This window comes from Pteronotus mesoamericanus, unplaced genomic scaffold, assembly GCF_021234165.1.
Source record: "Pteronotus mesoamericanus isolate MK-2021 breed Mesoamerican mustached bat unplaced genomic scaffold, CSHL_Meso_final scaffold_12, whole genome shotgun sequence".
Lineage (NCBI taxonomy): Eukaryota > Metazoa > Chordata > Mammalia > Chiroptera > Mormoopidae > Pteronotus > Pteronotus mesoamericanus.
Genome location: NW_026555303.1, coordinates 40,343 through 57,882, shown reverse-complemented (window position 1 = coordinate 57,882; position 17,540 = coordinate 40,343). Strand labels below are relative to the sequence as shown.

General features: G+C 36.4%; 1 protein-coding gene across 1 annotated transcript in view; it reads right to left on the bottom strand.

Annotated features, from left to right (window-relative positions):
* Positions 1 to 17,540, bottom strand: part of SYTL4 (synaptotagmin like 4) — a 111,056-nt gene that overhangs the window by 67,156 nt on the left and 26,360 nt on the right. The window lies entirely within an intron of this gene.

Genomic DNA, 17,540 nt, shown 5'->3' with positions numbered 1-17,540 from the left:
GGGGGCATGGAAACAAGAACAGACTGACAGTGAACCGAGAGGACTGAGAGAAGGGTAATGGGTGAAAGAAGGGGATGGTCTAGTCAAGGAACATGTAATAAAGGACCCATGGACATGGGCAACAGAGATGGGACTGACTGAGGGAGAGGGGGGAATTGGGTGGGGTAGGGGAGAACACCAGGGGATAAATGGGGACAACTGTAGTAGAACAATAATTTAAAAAATGAGAACCCCAAAGTTACACCAAGAAACTACTAGAACTGATAAATGAATTCCGCAAAGTAGCAGGCTACAAAAATATATTCAGAAATCAGTTGCATTTTTATATGCCAATAATGAAGTAAGTGAAAGGGAAATTTAGAAAACAATCCCAATTCACAATTGCTACAAAAAAAAAAAAATCCTAGGGATAAACCTAAACAAGGATGTAAAAACCTGCACTCAGAAAACTGTAAGACACTGAAGAAAGAAATTGAAGAAGATACAAAATAAATGGGAGCAGATACTGTGTTCACAGATAGGAAGAATTAGCATCATTAAAATGACCGTAGTACACAAAGCAATCCATAGATTCAATGCAATTCCTATCAAGATTATAATGATGTATTTCAGAGAACTAGAACAAATATTTCAATAATTTATATTGAACTACAAAAGGCCCCACATAGGAAGTGGGATCCTGAGAAAGAAGAACAAAGTTGGAAGACTCATACTACCTAATATCAAACTATACTACAAGGTCATAGTAATCAAAACAGCATGGTACTGGCATAAAAACAGACACATAGGTCAATGGAAAAGAATAGAGAGACCAGAAATAAACCCACATTTTATAGTCAATTAATATTAAACAGAGGAAACAAGCACATACAATGGGCTTAAGATAGTTTATTCAATAAATGGTGTTGGGAAAATTGGACAGATACCTGCAGAAAAATTAAACTAGAGTACCTTCTTACACCACACACATGAATAAATTCACAATGGATCAAAGACTTAATGTTAGACCCAAAACCATAAAAATCATAGAAGAAAACAAAGGCAGCAAAATCTTGGACATTGCTCATAGCAATATTTTATTGGACATATCTCCTCAGGCAAGGGAAACAAAAGAAAAAAAAAACAAATGGGACTACATCAATCTAAAAAGTTTTTAACAGCAGAGAAAATCATCAACAAAATAAAAATACAACCCACAGAATGGGAGAACATATTTACCTATACATCTGATAAGGGGTTAATATCCAAAATTTATTAAAAACTTACAAAACTCAACACCAAAAAATGAAACAATCCAATTAAAAAAATAGGCAAAGGACCTGAATAGACAATTCTCCAAAGAGGACATACAGATGGCCAGTTAACATATGAAAAGATACTCAACATCTCTAATCATCATAGAAATGTAAATTTAAACCACAGTGAGTTATCATACCACATATTCCAGAATGTCTATCATCAATAAATGAACAAACAAGTGCTGGTGAGGGTGTGGAGTAAGGGGAAACCTTTTGTGCTGTTGGTGGGAATGCAGACTGGTGCAGCCACTATGAAAAGCAGTATGGAGATACCTCAAAAAATTATGCACATCTTATATACTTTTATATTCCTCTTATATACAATATATTTACTTGATTATTTATTGTCTGTTTCCAACCCTCAAATTTAAGCTCCACAAGCAAGGGACTTGTTTTGTATTCACTAGTGTGTACCACTGCTTAAAACAATACCTGGTAAATAGTAGGCATTCACAGATATTTGTTAACAAATGAACTAAATAATACATGAACAAAGACTGAAGTAACCAAAATCTATGTCTTTGGCAGTAAAAATTAACTTTCCAAGTTGTCACATAGTACTTGAGATACCTCTATAAAAACAGACAGGATTGGCTGAAACCTAGGGCATGCAAAAATAAAAGAGCAGTCATTTCTCTTTTTTCCCCATAATTGTTATTTCATTTCATATTATCTTTATTTTTAAAAGACCTGTTAGGTTTTTTAAAAAAGATTTAATTTATTGAATCAAAATGGAAGAGTAGTAAGTAGAAGTCACACTGACCTCCTCCCAGGACCAACTTGGAATTCCAACTAAATTGGAGAAAAATCACCTGGAACAAAAAATTAAACAATAGCGAGAGAGGAGCCTTGTAACCTCGGAGATGGAAGAATCGGCTTTAGCACAATCTAACTGGAAAGGAGTCGGGAAGAGACTTGAGAAAGTGGGGGCGGCACCCACGGGCGGCAGCATCAGAAGGATATTGTAATGGCCAGTTGGATCCCCCTGAGAAGAGAGGGGTCTAAACCAAAAGTGGGGATCTCTAGCTCACAGCACCAGGGCCCAAAAAGTACACAGAAAACAGCCAGCTGAAAAAAGCAGCAGGATTGCTCTCTGCCAGAGACAGGCAGCTGGAGAAGCAAAGAGTTTTCTAAAGGGCCAACACAAAGTTTTTATTTGGAGCCACATAGCTTGGTCTCCAACAAAGGTCGGGGCAGAGTGGGCTGGAGACACCTGAGGAGACACTAGGGAAGGAGGCTTTGGGGAGAGAACCGAGACAGTAGCCGGGCAGGATCTTGGTGCTGACTCGTTCCCATATGGCAGCAGCCATCTTGCTCAGGTAGAGACCACTCCCCCTAAGTGGCACCAATATCAAAGGCCCCAATATCCCCACCCCCAGGTGGGATTCCGCCCCGCCCAGTGCTGTCTAAGCTGACTGCTGAGTAGAGTGAATAGATTAACAGCTGAAGGAGACAGCTACAGACAGCAGATTACGGGATGTCTGGAACAGACTGCCTAAGGTCAGACAGGGTCAACATCTGACATCATCAGAGGCAGATCCAGAAAGTAAAAACAGCGGTCTCCAACCATAGAAGTTCACACCACAAAGTCAGGAAATCAAGACAGATCAATTTAAGAAGAGAAGCGAAAGAGAAGAGTCTCACAAACAATGGGAAAACAAAGAAATACGTCCCACTCGAAGGGAAAGGAGGAATACCCAGAAAGAGAACTAAATGAAATAAAGGCAAGTAAACTACCAGAAATTGAGTTCCAAACAAGAGTTCTAAGGAAGCTCAATGACCTCAGTGAGCTCAGAGAGAATTACCAAAAACTACAGGGAAACTACAAACAACTTACTGCAAACTATCAGCATGAAAAAGGACATAGAAACTATCAATAACAGACAAGAGGAAATGAAGAATACAATTTCTGAATTGAAGAACACAATAGAAGGAATCAAAAGCAGGCTAGATAAAGCTGAGGATCGAATCAGCGAGCTGGAGGATAAGGTAGAAAAAAGCTCCCAGAAAGAGCAAGAAAATGAAGAAAGACTCAAAAAGAATGAAGAGGCATTGAGGGAAATGCAGGACAACTAGAAACGTAGTAATATCCATATAATAGGGATACCAGAAGAAGAGTATGAGGAAGGGATAGAGAACTTGTTTGAAAAAGTAATGATGGAAAACTTCCCTAATTGGAGGAGAGAAAAATCACACAAGTCCAGGAAGCACAGAGGGTCCCTTTCAAGAGGAACCCAATGAGGCCCACTCCAAGGCACATCATCATTAAAAAGGCAAATATCAAAGACAAACAGAGAATCCTAAAGCAAGAAAGGGAGAAAGAGGTAGTAACATAAGGGAGACCTGATACAGCTACCAGCCAACTTCTCAGCAGAAACACTGCAAGCCAGAAGGGAATGACAAGAAATATTCCAAGTCATGAAAAGCAAAGGCCTGCAACCAAGACTGCTCTATCCGCAAGACTTTCAATTAAAATGGAAGGTGAAATAAGGAGTTTCCCTGAAAAAAGAAGAATAAAGGAATAAACCTCCTCAAAACCAGCACTGCAAAATATGCTAAAGGGACTGCTTTAAGATGAAGAAAAAGTTTCTATGAATACCCAGTTCCTTTCAGAGTTGCCAATACTTTATATTACCAATATTCTTAATACTAATTAATCTGATTGTGACAATGATGTTATTTTAATTGTTCCTTTACTATTTGTTGAAACTAAACCTGTTTTAGTATATTTCTTGCCTATTTCTATTATTTTTTTTAAAAAAAAGCTTTAAGTGACTTTTTGGTATTCTTTATCTATTTATTGATTAAAGGTTTGTAGAAATTTTTCCCTAAAAACACACACACACACACACACACACACACACACAATAAAACAAAAAAGCTATTAACCATGTTTTAGATGTGTTACAAATATTTTCCTATTCTATTCCTTGACCTTCAACTTTTTTTATATGTATATTACTATATGGTTAAATGTTTAACATAGTCATATTGTCAGTATTTTACTTGAGGGTAAGAAAAATATTAGTTTGTATTTTCTCCTAAAACTCCTTAGATTCTACATATTGATTTTTAGCTCACCTCAATATTTCTTGTATAATGTGTGAAATAGGGCTCTATATTTATTTTATTTCAAGCAGTAGTGGTCCACACACTTTATTTGTTGAATAATCCTTATTTTATCCATTTATTTGAAATATAAACTTAATCATATATTGTTAAAAAGATATATACATTTGTCTCTAGAATATTCATTATATTTCATTGATCTACTTGAATATTTCTGTGCTAGTGTCATGTTTAATAGTTAAGACTTTATAATGGTTTTAAATCTTTTTTAATATTTCATAATTAACTTTGAAATTTAAAAAAATAAAATCAATCTGCATTTAAGAAAGAAAGAAAGAGAGATGGAACTCCTACCTTTTGCAACAACATCGATGGAAGTGGAGAATATTAAGCTAAGTGAAATAAGCCAGTTGATGAATGACAAATACCATATGTTCTCACCTATAAGTGGACTCTATTCAACAAAATAAACTAATGAGCAAAATAAACCACAAGCATGGAAACATGGAGCAGACTGAAAGTGACCAGAGGGGTGGGGGAAAGAGGACAGTGGTGGAAAGAAGGGGAAGGGACTAGACAAAGAACACGTATGAATGACCCATGGACATGGACAACAGAGTGGGAATTGACTGGCAGTGGGGGGTGGGGGTGGGATGGGTGGAGGGTTGTAAAGGGGTAAAAATTGAGACAACTGTAATAGAATAAACATGATTTATAAATTAAAAAAATTAAAAGAAACACAAATTAAAAAAAAAGAAATTAGCAGGTTGCTGGTTGTGTCTGTATATATGTCTGTACGTCCACCTCTTCTGTTAATAATTAAAATTGGTTTATAAAAATTCTTCTCTTAATTGGCTTACATAAATTCAGAAATATAACAAATACTAACCCAATTTCTACTGTATTAATTTGCAACATGTTTCATGTATAAAATGATGTCGTTTTGCCAGAAGTATTAATGACATATCTAAAGGTGAGTCAATGACATATACAAAACTGATGTGTACATATATGATTGAAGTATTTTTATGTTTCTAATAAGAATGATTGTGGTTACTGTGGAATAGGCATTAATGTTAACACTGTAAAATAAATCACAAATGCCTTTAAGAAAAAGGACCTTTATGGGACAAGTGTGCAAATGTGGTTTAAGACGCTAAACATGTGTAATTAATTGGTGAATTGCTTGCCTTTCTTCATACTACTTAATGGAAATATCATTATACAATGAAAATATTGGTAATTCAAAAATTATTTCTGCAAGTCTCTTTATATATAATCCAATGCAGTAGAAGAATAAATAAGAACATAAAAATTAAATAAATGTCTCTAAACCACCCCCCAAAAAGATTTTATTTATTTATTTTTAGGGAAAAGGGAAGGGAGGGAGAGAGGGAGATAAACATCAATGTGTGGTTGCCTCTCATGTGCCCTCTGCTGCGGACCTGGCCTGCAATCCAGGCATGTGCCCTGACCGGGATCGAACCGGCGACCCCTTGGTTTACAGTCCAGCACTCAATCAATTGGGCCACACAAGCCAGGGCTGAAACAGCAGTCATTTCTTAAAAGATGCATTAGCTTTATAGTTGAAGAGAGGGCAAGGAGCTTGATTTCATTTTAACTTTAGAATTATTCTTTGCTCCAAAGAATAAAGAACCCACAGTAGAACCATTCCTCTAGAGATGTAGTTTAACAATGGCCCATGGAGAGTGTTTTCTGCTTGTGTTTTTCCCTAAAGATTAGTACATACAGATCCAGAGCTAATACAAACAACCCTGGGGCAAAAAAGCATTTGACATCTGTGCAGTGAAAAAATAAACTAAGAGATGGGAGTTCTGGGCTCTAACTATCTGTATGATCTTAAGTAAATCATTTATCCTGCCTTCTTTTCTGTAAAAATAAAGGAGTTGAATTAGATTATCTCTGAAGCTCCATAATTTTATGGAAAAAGTCATTTATGGCTACTTAAGCTTTTTCATGTTTAGGATAAATAAGACTTCTGGGTCCAATGGGACTAGAAGTCATAGACAGCCAGAAGCAGTAGGATCCAGAAATTACATTCTGAGAAGTGATGTCAGATGTGTTAATCAGGTTCAGGGAATAAAAGCCATTCTTATCTTTATCCACAAAGGAAAAAGGGGGGGCTCATCACCTAAAGCAGATGAGTCAGCTACTCAAAGCTGTATGGATAAAATCACACTATAGGGAGTCCTCTCTTTGGGTCATCCAGAGATTCTTGGATACTGTGACTTTGAGTGAAACAACATATAAGAAATCCAATTTTACCACAGGCTAATTGAAATAAACAACAGTTAAGTATTTTTGGCATATTTCTGGTCACAAGACACTACCAAATTCTAAATGAAGACCCAAAACACTTCTAATATTAAACCCTGAAATAAATGTGAGCTTTGTGTACATTGAAGAAAGGTTAATAAAAACAAGCAATATAATTACTTTTCAACATGCTTATTCCAGTTCAGGGTCACAGGTGGTCAGAGCCTGCCAGCTTAGGGTACAAGGTAGGAACCCACACTGGACTGGATGCCCTTCCACCACAGTGCACACTCTTACCCAGTCACATTCATTCACACTGGAACAACGTAGACACACCAATAACCAAACATACACAGGCTTGGGATGCAGGAGGAAACTGGAATACTCAGAGAAAATCCATGCAGACGTGGAGAGAACATGCAAATGCCAGACAGACAGTGGCCCCAGCCTGAAATTAAGTTTTTTTCTCATCATCATTATAAGGAAATGACGTTAAATGAAGCAATGTTATGCCAAGAACTGGGATACATACAAGGAAATGCCATACAGACAGCAAAAACAATGATGTAGACCTTTGGTACTGACATGGAAAGATATTGATGTTACAGGTTTCTATATTGTTTCCTTTTACCTCTTGCATTATAATTGACATAAGCTTCATGTTTAACTGTGTGATTTGATTAGTTTTGACATATGTGTACACTTGTGAAACCATTTCCACAATAAAGTTAGTGAACACACATACCACTACCAAAACTTTCTTTGTGCCCCTTTGTAATCTATCCAACTTTCTGTCACTAAAATTTAGTTTGCATTTTCTAGAATTTTATACAAACAGATTCTTAGGTATGTCCTCTTTTTTGTTTGGATTCTTTCATTCAGCATGATTATTTTGAGATTTATCCATATTGTGGCATACATCAGTAGTCCATTCCTTTTCATTGCTAATCACGATTCTACTGTATAAACAAATGCCAATTTATCCCTTCATCTGTTGACAGAGTTTTGTGTTATTTGTAGGTTTTGGTATTACAAATAAAGCTGCTATCAACATTCATGGGTAAGTCTTTTTGTGGATATATGCTTTTGCTTCTCTTGAGTAAATACCTAGGAATGGGATGGTGAATCACAAGATAGGTGCATGTTTAAATTTCTAAGACATTACTAAACTGTTTTTTTTTAAATAGCTTGACTGTTGTACTTTCCCATCAGCAGTGTATGAGCATTCCAGTTGCTCTATATCCTCACAAACAATCGGTATGGTCACTCTTTTTAATTTGAGCCATTCTAGTGAGTACACAGTAGTTATTGTGATTTTAATCTGCATTTCCATAGTGATTAATAATGCTGAGCTTTTTTTAAAGTAGGTATTGTACATCTGTGAATTGTCTTTGGTGAAATGTCTGAGTCTTTTACCCATTTTCTACTGAATTATCTGTATCATTGACTTTTTAAAGTTCTCCCTCGTTCACCTAATGTGCACACAGTTTAATCTTAAAAAACAAATTATTTTTTGAAGTGACTCAGATTTTAGTAGGCATTCAAAATACACAAACAGAAACCCCAGAGTTTGTTTGCATGACTTTGAAAATCTAGGTTACACTACGGTGCAAGCCAACTATACGTCAAAGATGCTGTGTATCTTTTTTTTTTTTTAACTTACAAACATCTCAAATGAAATACTAGGGTGGGATATAGCATTTGAGAAACATGCTGCTTCTAAAGTATATATACTTCTCAATAAAGTGGTCTTTGAAAATAAATTTAGCTCATTTTCAAAAACAGAGAGTCGGAAAACCACTTTTTCCACACATTACAGAAGAAACATTTACTTTAAAGTGACTGCAAACATGTGCTGAGGGTTACATGTATTTTGTTCTCAATATTTTCTTGAAACCACAGGAAGGAATTAGATTTTATATATTCTCTCACATCCTCACGTCTTTAAAGGAAGGCGAAAGTATCAGAGCATGCCATGATTTATTCTCCAGGGGTATTTCTATTTGCATTATTAAAAACAAACTAAAAACTTAAGAAACCCACTAGGTCCATCCATACTGTCACAAATGTTAAGACAGTGAGAGAAGGACAAATACCACAGGATTGCACTTATATGTGTAAAACCTAAAAACAAAATAAATGAACAAACAAAATAGAAACAGACTCATAGATACAGAGATCAGACTGATGGTTGCCAGAGGGGAGTGGGGTTGCAGGGCTGGGTGAAAAAGCTAAAGGGATTAAGAAGAACTAACTGGTAGTTATAAAAGAGTGATGGGGATGTAAAGTACAGCACAGGGAATATAGTCAACAGTATTGTAAAAACTATGTATGGTGCCAGGTGAGAACTTGAAATACTGGGGGAGGGGGACACTTTGTAAAGAATATGGTTGTCTAACCACTACTCTATACACCTAAAGCTAATAGAAAATAATAGCGAATGTAAACTGTAATTGGAAAATAAAAATAAAAAAATTAAGAAGCCGACCCATATGTATACATTTAGGCAGTCTGGTAGTCCATACACCAAAACTATTACCACTAATTGTCTGGGGCAGAACCAGAGCGGTTTTTCATTTGACATACAAATATTTCTATATTGCTTTTGAACAATCATATAAAACCTGAAAAAGTTATTTCTCTTTGGCTGAGATAAAGTCAAAATAAAACACAAAAAATCACCAGCAACAACCAAATGGAGAAAGGAACTAAGTCCCAAGTCATAAAGTTCGAAAGATAATGGCTAAGAAAACAGAAGGAAGATTTAGCTCAGCAAAATTCTGTCTGATGTGGAGATGTGCAGACTGAGTGACTGACTGGACAGTCCTTAGGAAAGTCAATGAAAACAAAGTTCTCAAGGCTTGTAGCCCCAGGTATCCCTGTGGTACCCCAAATGAGGCAGATAACACTACTGGGTTTTGTCATCTTTCAGGACACTGGTATGAGCTAAAGGACACATTCAGAACTAGGTTTAGTGAGTTGAGACATTTAAGAGAATTTCAGGAGACAGAAACCCATGAACCCCAAGTTGCCTTTTTCCCCTCCACTAGATACACAAAAAAGGAAGCACACAGAAAGCAATATTCTATCCTTAAATTAAAATATAATCGAGAGTGGGAAACAGATAAATTGTCCACCTCAAGTTGAGGTAAGAAGCTTGTCAAGAAGAATTCACACATCCTGTGTCAGAGCCAACAAAATATACATGCAGAATTTCCCCTGTTAAACATGAGTAAAAAGAAAAGAAATGGTCTTTAAAGAAAAGAGTGGCATATATAATTATGCCACTAAGTGGGGAGAAATAGAAATGACTTGCAAAATGAACGAAATACCTGTTCTGGAGAAGAATATAGCCATAGGAAAGTATGTAGCTTTCATGTGAGTCTCTTACAAAGCACAGGAGTTGAGTAAGAATATAGACTGAATAAAACGTAAGAGCTCAAATAGGACCTGATAAAGTAAAAAAATTAGAGGAGGACAGATGGTGAAGAAACAATCAATTAAAACCTAAATAAGACAGTTCATTCAAGTAAATATATTAGAAACAGCAAAAAGGAAGGGAGGGAGGGAATAAGACAGGAATGGTAAGAGAGAACTGGCTGAAAACCCAGCACCTATTTATGATAAAAACCCTCAGCAAAGTGGGAGCAGAGGGAGCATACCTCCACATAATAAAGGCCATATACAAGAAACCAACAGGCAACATCATACTCAATGGGCAAAAACTAAAAGCTTTCCTCAAGATCAGGAAGAAGACAAGGGTGTCTGCTTTCACATACATTCTTATTTAACATAGTGCTTGAAGTTCTAGCCACAGCAATCAGACAAGAAGAAGAAATAAAAGGCATCGAAAAAGGAAAGGAGGAAAGAAAACTGTCATGTCGCATTGCAGGAGACATGACAGTGTACATAGAATACCCTATAGGCTCCACCAAAACACAACTCAACCTAATAAGTGAATTAGGCAAAACAGTGGGATACAAAGTCAATGGTCAGATATTGATGGCATTTTTGTATACCAACAATGAACTATCAGAAAGAGAAACTAAGAAAAATCTTATTTACTATAGTAACAAAAAAAAAATAAAGTACAGAGGAATATACCTAACCAAGGGGATAAAAGACCTGTACTCAGAAAACTACACCACAGTGAAGAAAGAAATTAAGGAAGACACAAATAAATGGAAGCATATACTGTGTTCATGGATTGGAAGAATAAATATCATCAAAATGTCTGTACTACCCAAAGCCATTCACAGATTCAACGCAATCCCTATTACAATACCAATGACATATTTCACAGATATAGAAAAACAAATTTCAAAAATGTATATGGAACCATAAATGACCCCGAATAGCCTCAGCAATTTTGAGAAAGAAGAACAAAGTAGGAGGTATCACAATACCTGACACCAAACTATATTACACGGCCACTGTCATCAAAACAGTCTGATACTGGCATAAGAACAGACACATACGTCAATGGAACAGAATAGAGAACCCAGAAATAAGCCAGTGTCTCCATGGTCAATTAATATTTGACAAAGGATGCAGAAGCATAAAATGGAATAAAAATAGACTCTTCAACAAATGGTGCTGGGAGAGCTGGACAGCTACATAAAAAAAAAAAAAAATGAAACCCAACCACAAACTTACACCATACACCACAATAAACTCAAGATGGATAAAGACCTAAATATAAGTCGTGACATCATAAAAGTCCTAGAGGAGAACATAGGGTGGAAAATTTCAGATAGTCCATGCAGCAATATTTTCACCGATATGTCCCCTAGAGCAAGGGATATAAAGGAAAGAATAAACAGGATTACATCAAATTAAAAAGCTTCTGCACAGCTAAAGAAAATATCAGCAAAATGAAAAGGGAACCAACCATATGGGAAAACATATTTGCCAATCATACCTCAGGCAAGGGCTTGATCTCCAAAATACATAAAAAACTCACATGACTCCACACCAGGAAGAAAAGCAATCCAATTAAAAAATGGGCAAAGGAACTGAACAGACACTCCTCCAAGGATGACATACAAAGGGCCCAAAGACATATGAAAGGATGATCTGCATCACTAGCCATCAAAGAGATGCAAATTAAAACCAAAATGAGATACCACCTCACACTGGTCAGAATGGCCATCATTAACAAATTGAGACACAGTAAGTCCTGGCAAGGATGTGGAGGAGAGGGAGCCCTACTACACTGTTGGTGAGATTGCAAAGTGATGCACCCACTGTGGAGAACAGTATGGGATTTCATGAAAAAAGTAAAAATCGTACTACCTTTTCACCTGGTGATTCCACTGCTTGGATTATAACTTAAGAATCCCAATACACCAATTCAAAAGAACCTATGCACCCCAATATTCATAGCAGCGCTATTTACAATAGCCAAGTGCTAAAAACAGCATCAGAGCCCATCAGTAAATGAGTGGATCAAAAAACTGTGGTACATTTACACAGTGCAATATACACAGCAGAAAGAAAGAAGGAACTCCTACCCTTCACAACAGCATGGATGGAACTGGAGAGTATTATGCTAAGTGACATAAACCAGGTGGTGAAAGACAAATACCGTATGATCTCACCTGTAAATGGAACCTAATCAGAAAAACCAACAAGTGAGGAAAACAAACCAGAGATATGGATATAAAGAACAAACTGATATTGATCAGAGAGGAGGGAGAGTAGGAGTGGATAATGGGGGAAAAAAGGGGAAGATTTGGGGGGATGGGCAGGACAGGGGAGAGCAAAGGTGGGGGAAATGGGGGCAACAATAGAATAAAAAGAATTTTTTTAAATGGACAAAAAGGAGAGAATCAAGATGGCAGAGGAGTGAGGGGAAGACACACAGGCCTCCTCCCAGGACCAACCTGGAATTCAAGCTAAATTGTGGAGAAAGCACCTGGAACGAACAACTGAACAACAGAAGAGAGGAGCCTTATAACCTTGGACAAACAGAGGAATCAGCTTTAGCACAACCTAAGTGGTAAGGAGTACAGTAGAGACTCGACAAGGCGGGCGGGGCACCCATGGGGCGGTAGCACCAGAAGGATACTGAAACAGCCAGCTGCATCCCCCTGAGAAGGCCAGGGTCTAAGCCATAAGTGGGGATCTCCAGCCTATGGCACCAGAGTCCAAAAAGTACACACATAACGGCCAACTGCGAAAAGTGACACTGTTGCTCTCTGCCAGAGATGGGTGGCTGGAGACACAAAGAGTCATTTAAAGGACCAACACGTAAATTTTTATTTGCAGCCACTTACCCTCGTCTGCAGCTGAGGTGAGGGCAGAGTGGGCTGGAGACGCCTGAGGAGAGACTGGGGAAGGAGGCTTTGGGAAGTGAACTGAGAGACTAGCCGGTAGGATCCCGGTGCTGACTCATCCCCCATGCAGCAGCAACCATCTTGCTCAGGCAGACTACTCCCCTGAGCAGCAACAGTGTGAGAGGACCCAATGGCTCCACCACCAGGAGGCTCTACCTACGTCCCATAATGCTAAAACCTGACCACTGAGTACGGAGTGGCAGGCACAGATAGTACATAAGAACTATCAATAAGAGACAAGAGGCAATGAAGAATGCAATTTCTGAACTGAAGAACACAGTAGAAGGAATCAAAAGAAGGCTAGATAAAGCTGAGAAACAAATAAGCGAGCTGGAAGATAGGGTAGAAAAAAGCTCTCAGAGAGAGGAAGAAAATGAAAAAAGCACTCAAAAAGAATGAAGAGCCATTGAGGGAAATGCAGGACAACATGAAATGTAATAATATCCATGTAATAGGGACACCAGAAGGAGAAGAAGAGGAGCAAGGGATAGAGAATTTGTTTGAAAAACTAATGATGGGAAACTTCCCTAACTTGAGGAGAGAAAAAGTCACACAAGTCCAGGAAGCACAGAGGGTCCCTTTCAAGAGGAACCCAATGAGGCTCACTCCAAGACACATCATTAAAATGGCAAATATCAAAGACAAACAGAGAATCCTAAAGGCAGCAAGGGAGAAACAGGTAGTAACATATAAGGGAGCCCCGATATGGCCAGCAGCTGACTTCTCAACAGAAACATTGCATGCCAGAAGGGAATGACAAGAAAGATTACAAGTCATGAAAAGCAAAGGCCTGCAACCAAGACTGCTCTGCCCCGCAAGGCTCTCAATGAAAATGGAAGGCGAAATAAGGAGCTTCTCAGAAAAAAGAAGGCTAAAAGAATACACCTCCGCCAAACCAGCACTGCAAAATATGCTAAAGGGACTGCTTTACGAAGATGAAAAAGAGTCTATGAGTACCCAGTGCCTTTCACAGTCACCAATACTTGATATTACCAGTATTTTTAATACTTATTATTCTGATTGTGATAATGTTTTAGTTGTTATTTTATTATTTGTTGAAACTAAATCCATTTTTGTATATTTCTTGCCTATTTCTATTATTTTTTAAAAAAGCTTTAAACGGCTTTTTGGTATTCTTTATCCATTTATTGATTCAATGTTTGTATAATTTTTTTTCCCTAAAAAAAAAAAGAAAGAAAAAAGCTATTAACTCTTTTATAGATGTGTTGCAAGTACTTTCCTGTTCTATTACTTGTCCTTCAACTTTTTTTACATGAATATTACTGCATAGTCTTAAATGTTTAATATAGTCATATTATCAATATTTTACTTTATAGCTTCTAGGTTTGAATATTTTATCAGTGTAAGAAAGATAATATTTTGTATTTTCTCCTAAAAATCCTTATATGTTACACATTGATTTTTAACTCACCTGAATATTTCTTGTATAACGTGTGAAATAGGGCTCTATGTTTGTTTTATTTCAAGTAATAATGATCCATGCACCTTATTTGAATAAGCCTTATTTTCTCCATTGATTTGAAATATCAATTTAATCATATATTACATTGTTAGAAAGATATAAAAAATTATACCATGTATTTTATTAATGTTTATTCTTCAGCATTGATAATAAATTGGAATGGATTTCAAAGTATTGAAAAGAAGCTTCTAGATGTTAGGAACAGGTCATATTCCTAACTGAGGTGGGGGCTTTTTTCATTTTCTTCCTCTCTCTGAGAGCTTTTTTCTACCCTATCAGTGATTACTGATATAGGATTAAAAGGCAAATTACCTTGGGGGGAAAAAATGGACAAAAGATCTGAACAGACACATATCCGAAAAAAATATACTGATGGCAAATAAGCACATGAAAAGATCCTCAACATCATATGTCAGCTGGAAATTTCCAACTAAAAGAATAATGAGGTATCACTATGCACCTATTACAATGTCTTAAATCCAGAAAATGCTGGCAAGAATATGGAGCAATAGGAACTGTTCAATCATTTATAATTTACTTCTGGTAAAAATGCAAAACCAAAGGGGAAGAGCTGAGGGAGGGAAGGAGGGAGAGGGCAATGGAAAGTGGTGGGGGGGAGGCAGAGACAAATGTATTTGAAAAAATAAATTAAAATTAAATTAAAAAAAAAAAGAAATGCAAAATGGTAAATTTTCTCGAAGACAGTTTGGTAGTTTCTTATAAAACTAAATATACTTTTACCACATGACCCAGTAATCACAGTACTTGGTATTTATACAAATGAGTTGGAAACTTATGTCCACACAAAAACCTGGACACAAATATTTATGGAAGCTGTATTCATAACTAGCAAAATCAACCAAAATGTCCTTCAATAAGTGGATAAGTACAGTGATACATTCATACAATGAAATATTGTTCAATACTAAAGAGAAATGAGTTACCAAGCCTATGAAAAGATATGGAGAAATCTTAAACGAGTATTGCTAGTGATAAATGCCAAACTGAAAAGACCACTTACTGTGTGATTCCCATTATATGAAATTCTGAAATAAGTGAAACTATGGAGGGAGTAGAAAGATCAGTGATTCTCAGGGGTTTGGAGGTTGAGGAAAAGGATGAATAGGTAGAGGACAGGAGATTTTTCTAGAGCAGTAAAATTATTCTGTATAATACTGTAATGGTAGATAAATGTTATTTTATTATACACTTGTTAAGACCTATAGAATATTTAACCAAAGTATTAATGTAAACAATAGGCATTAGTTATTAATAATGTATCATTATTGGCCTGTCAATTAAAACCAAAGTATCATGCTAATGCATGATGTTACTAATAAGGAAAATTGGAAGAGGGTATATGAAAAACCTGTACTTTCTTGTCAGTTTTTCTTTAACTGAAAACTTCCCCCACAATAAATTTTATTAGTAAAAATATTTTTTGGAAAAAGAGAGAAATGGCTGAAAATCAAAGTAATAGCATAGAGGAAAGGGTTAGGCTAATCATGCTTAGCTGCATTCATCTTTCTCTTTTTTTTCTCTTGCATTTAATAGTAAAAGAAAAGGACGCAAATGGAGGATAAGGAAATCCAATGTTCCTGAGGTGGAGAACTTAACTAATGAAACAGGAAAAGAGTTCAGAGTATATGGTACAAAAAGACTTCCAGCAATGAAGAAAGAACTCATCAAGGCTACACTGCATATTAGGGAAAAATGATATACCACTGAGACATATCCTTGTTAAGTTACTAAACTTCAAGAAAAATAAAAGGAATTTGTTAAGGAATATTCAGATCCACACACACACACACACACACACACACACACACACACACACACACACACACACGTGTGCACACACAGTAAATTACCTACAAGGGACAAAGACTAGAGCTAGCTAGCTAGCCTCAGACTTCTTCCCAGTCATATTCAGTGATAGAAGAGTAATATCTACAAAATTCTGAGGGAAAGAAAGTGTGACCCAAGACTGTAAAATCCAGCCAAGATATCGGTCAAGTACAAAGGCACTTGATAGTCATTTTAACAGGAAAGAGTAAAATAAAAATAGCACTCACAGGCCCTTCTTAAGGGAACTTCTCAATGAAAAAATACAGGTAACTAAGAAATAAGTAAAGAATTCCGAAATACAGAGAAGTCATAGTACAACACATGGTTATAAGCATACAATCTTTTAAAACAGGAACTAAAACTAAACAAACAGATAAAACAAGCAGGTGAATTATGACGGCATAACAGAATGTAAATGCCATAATAATCTGAGCAATAAAAACTGGGAACAGGGTAAGGAGTTGGGAGGAACTGTAAGAAATCTAATCTCTTTGACAGCAGAGTCCACTGATAATGTGTAATATTGAAACAGGTAGGTTTAAAAAATGACTAAGTGACTGACTGTCCCAGCAACTCCAATCATAGGTATCTATCTACCTAAAAGAAATGAAGGCATATGTCCAAACAAACTCATAATGAATGTTCATAACGGCATTACTCACAACAGCCAAAAGTGGAAACAACCCAAATGTCCAGTGACAGGTGAATGGATAAACAAATGTGGCATCTACATATAATGGAATACCATTTGGTAATAAAAAGAAATGAAGTACTGATATATGCCACCACATGGGTGAACCTCAAAAACATTACATTAAGAAGGAGGAGACACTCACAAAGGACTACATATTGTATGATTCCATTTAAATGAAATGCCCAGAATAGGTAAATATATAGACAAAGAGAGTAAATTGGTGATTGCTTAGAGATGAGGAAGACAGGGAGGCTGCAGGGAATGATAGATAAAGGGTACCAGGTTTCTGTTTAAGGTGATAAGAATTTCTATAATTGATTGGGCTGGTGGTTGCACAACTCTGTAAATATACTAAAACCCACTGTATACTATAAATAGATGAATTATATGATATGTGAATTTTATCTCAAGAAGTTTCTTAACAAAAAGACATTAGAAAAACATTACTAACTCATCAAGATTTTCATAATATTTTTCTTTAGCTTAAGGAGGTGTTAATGACTAATATCTTTTATGGTAAAAAAAAAATTTGT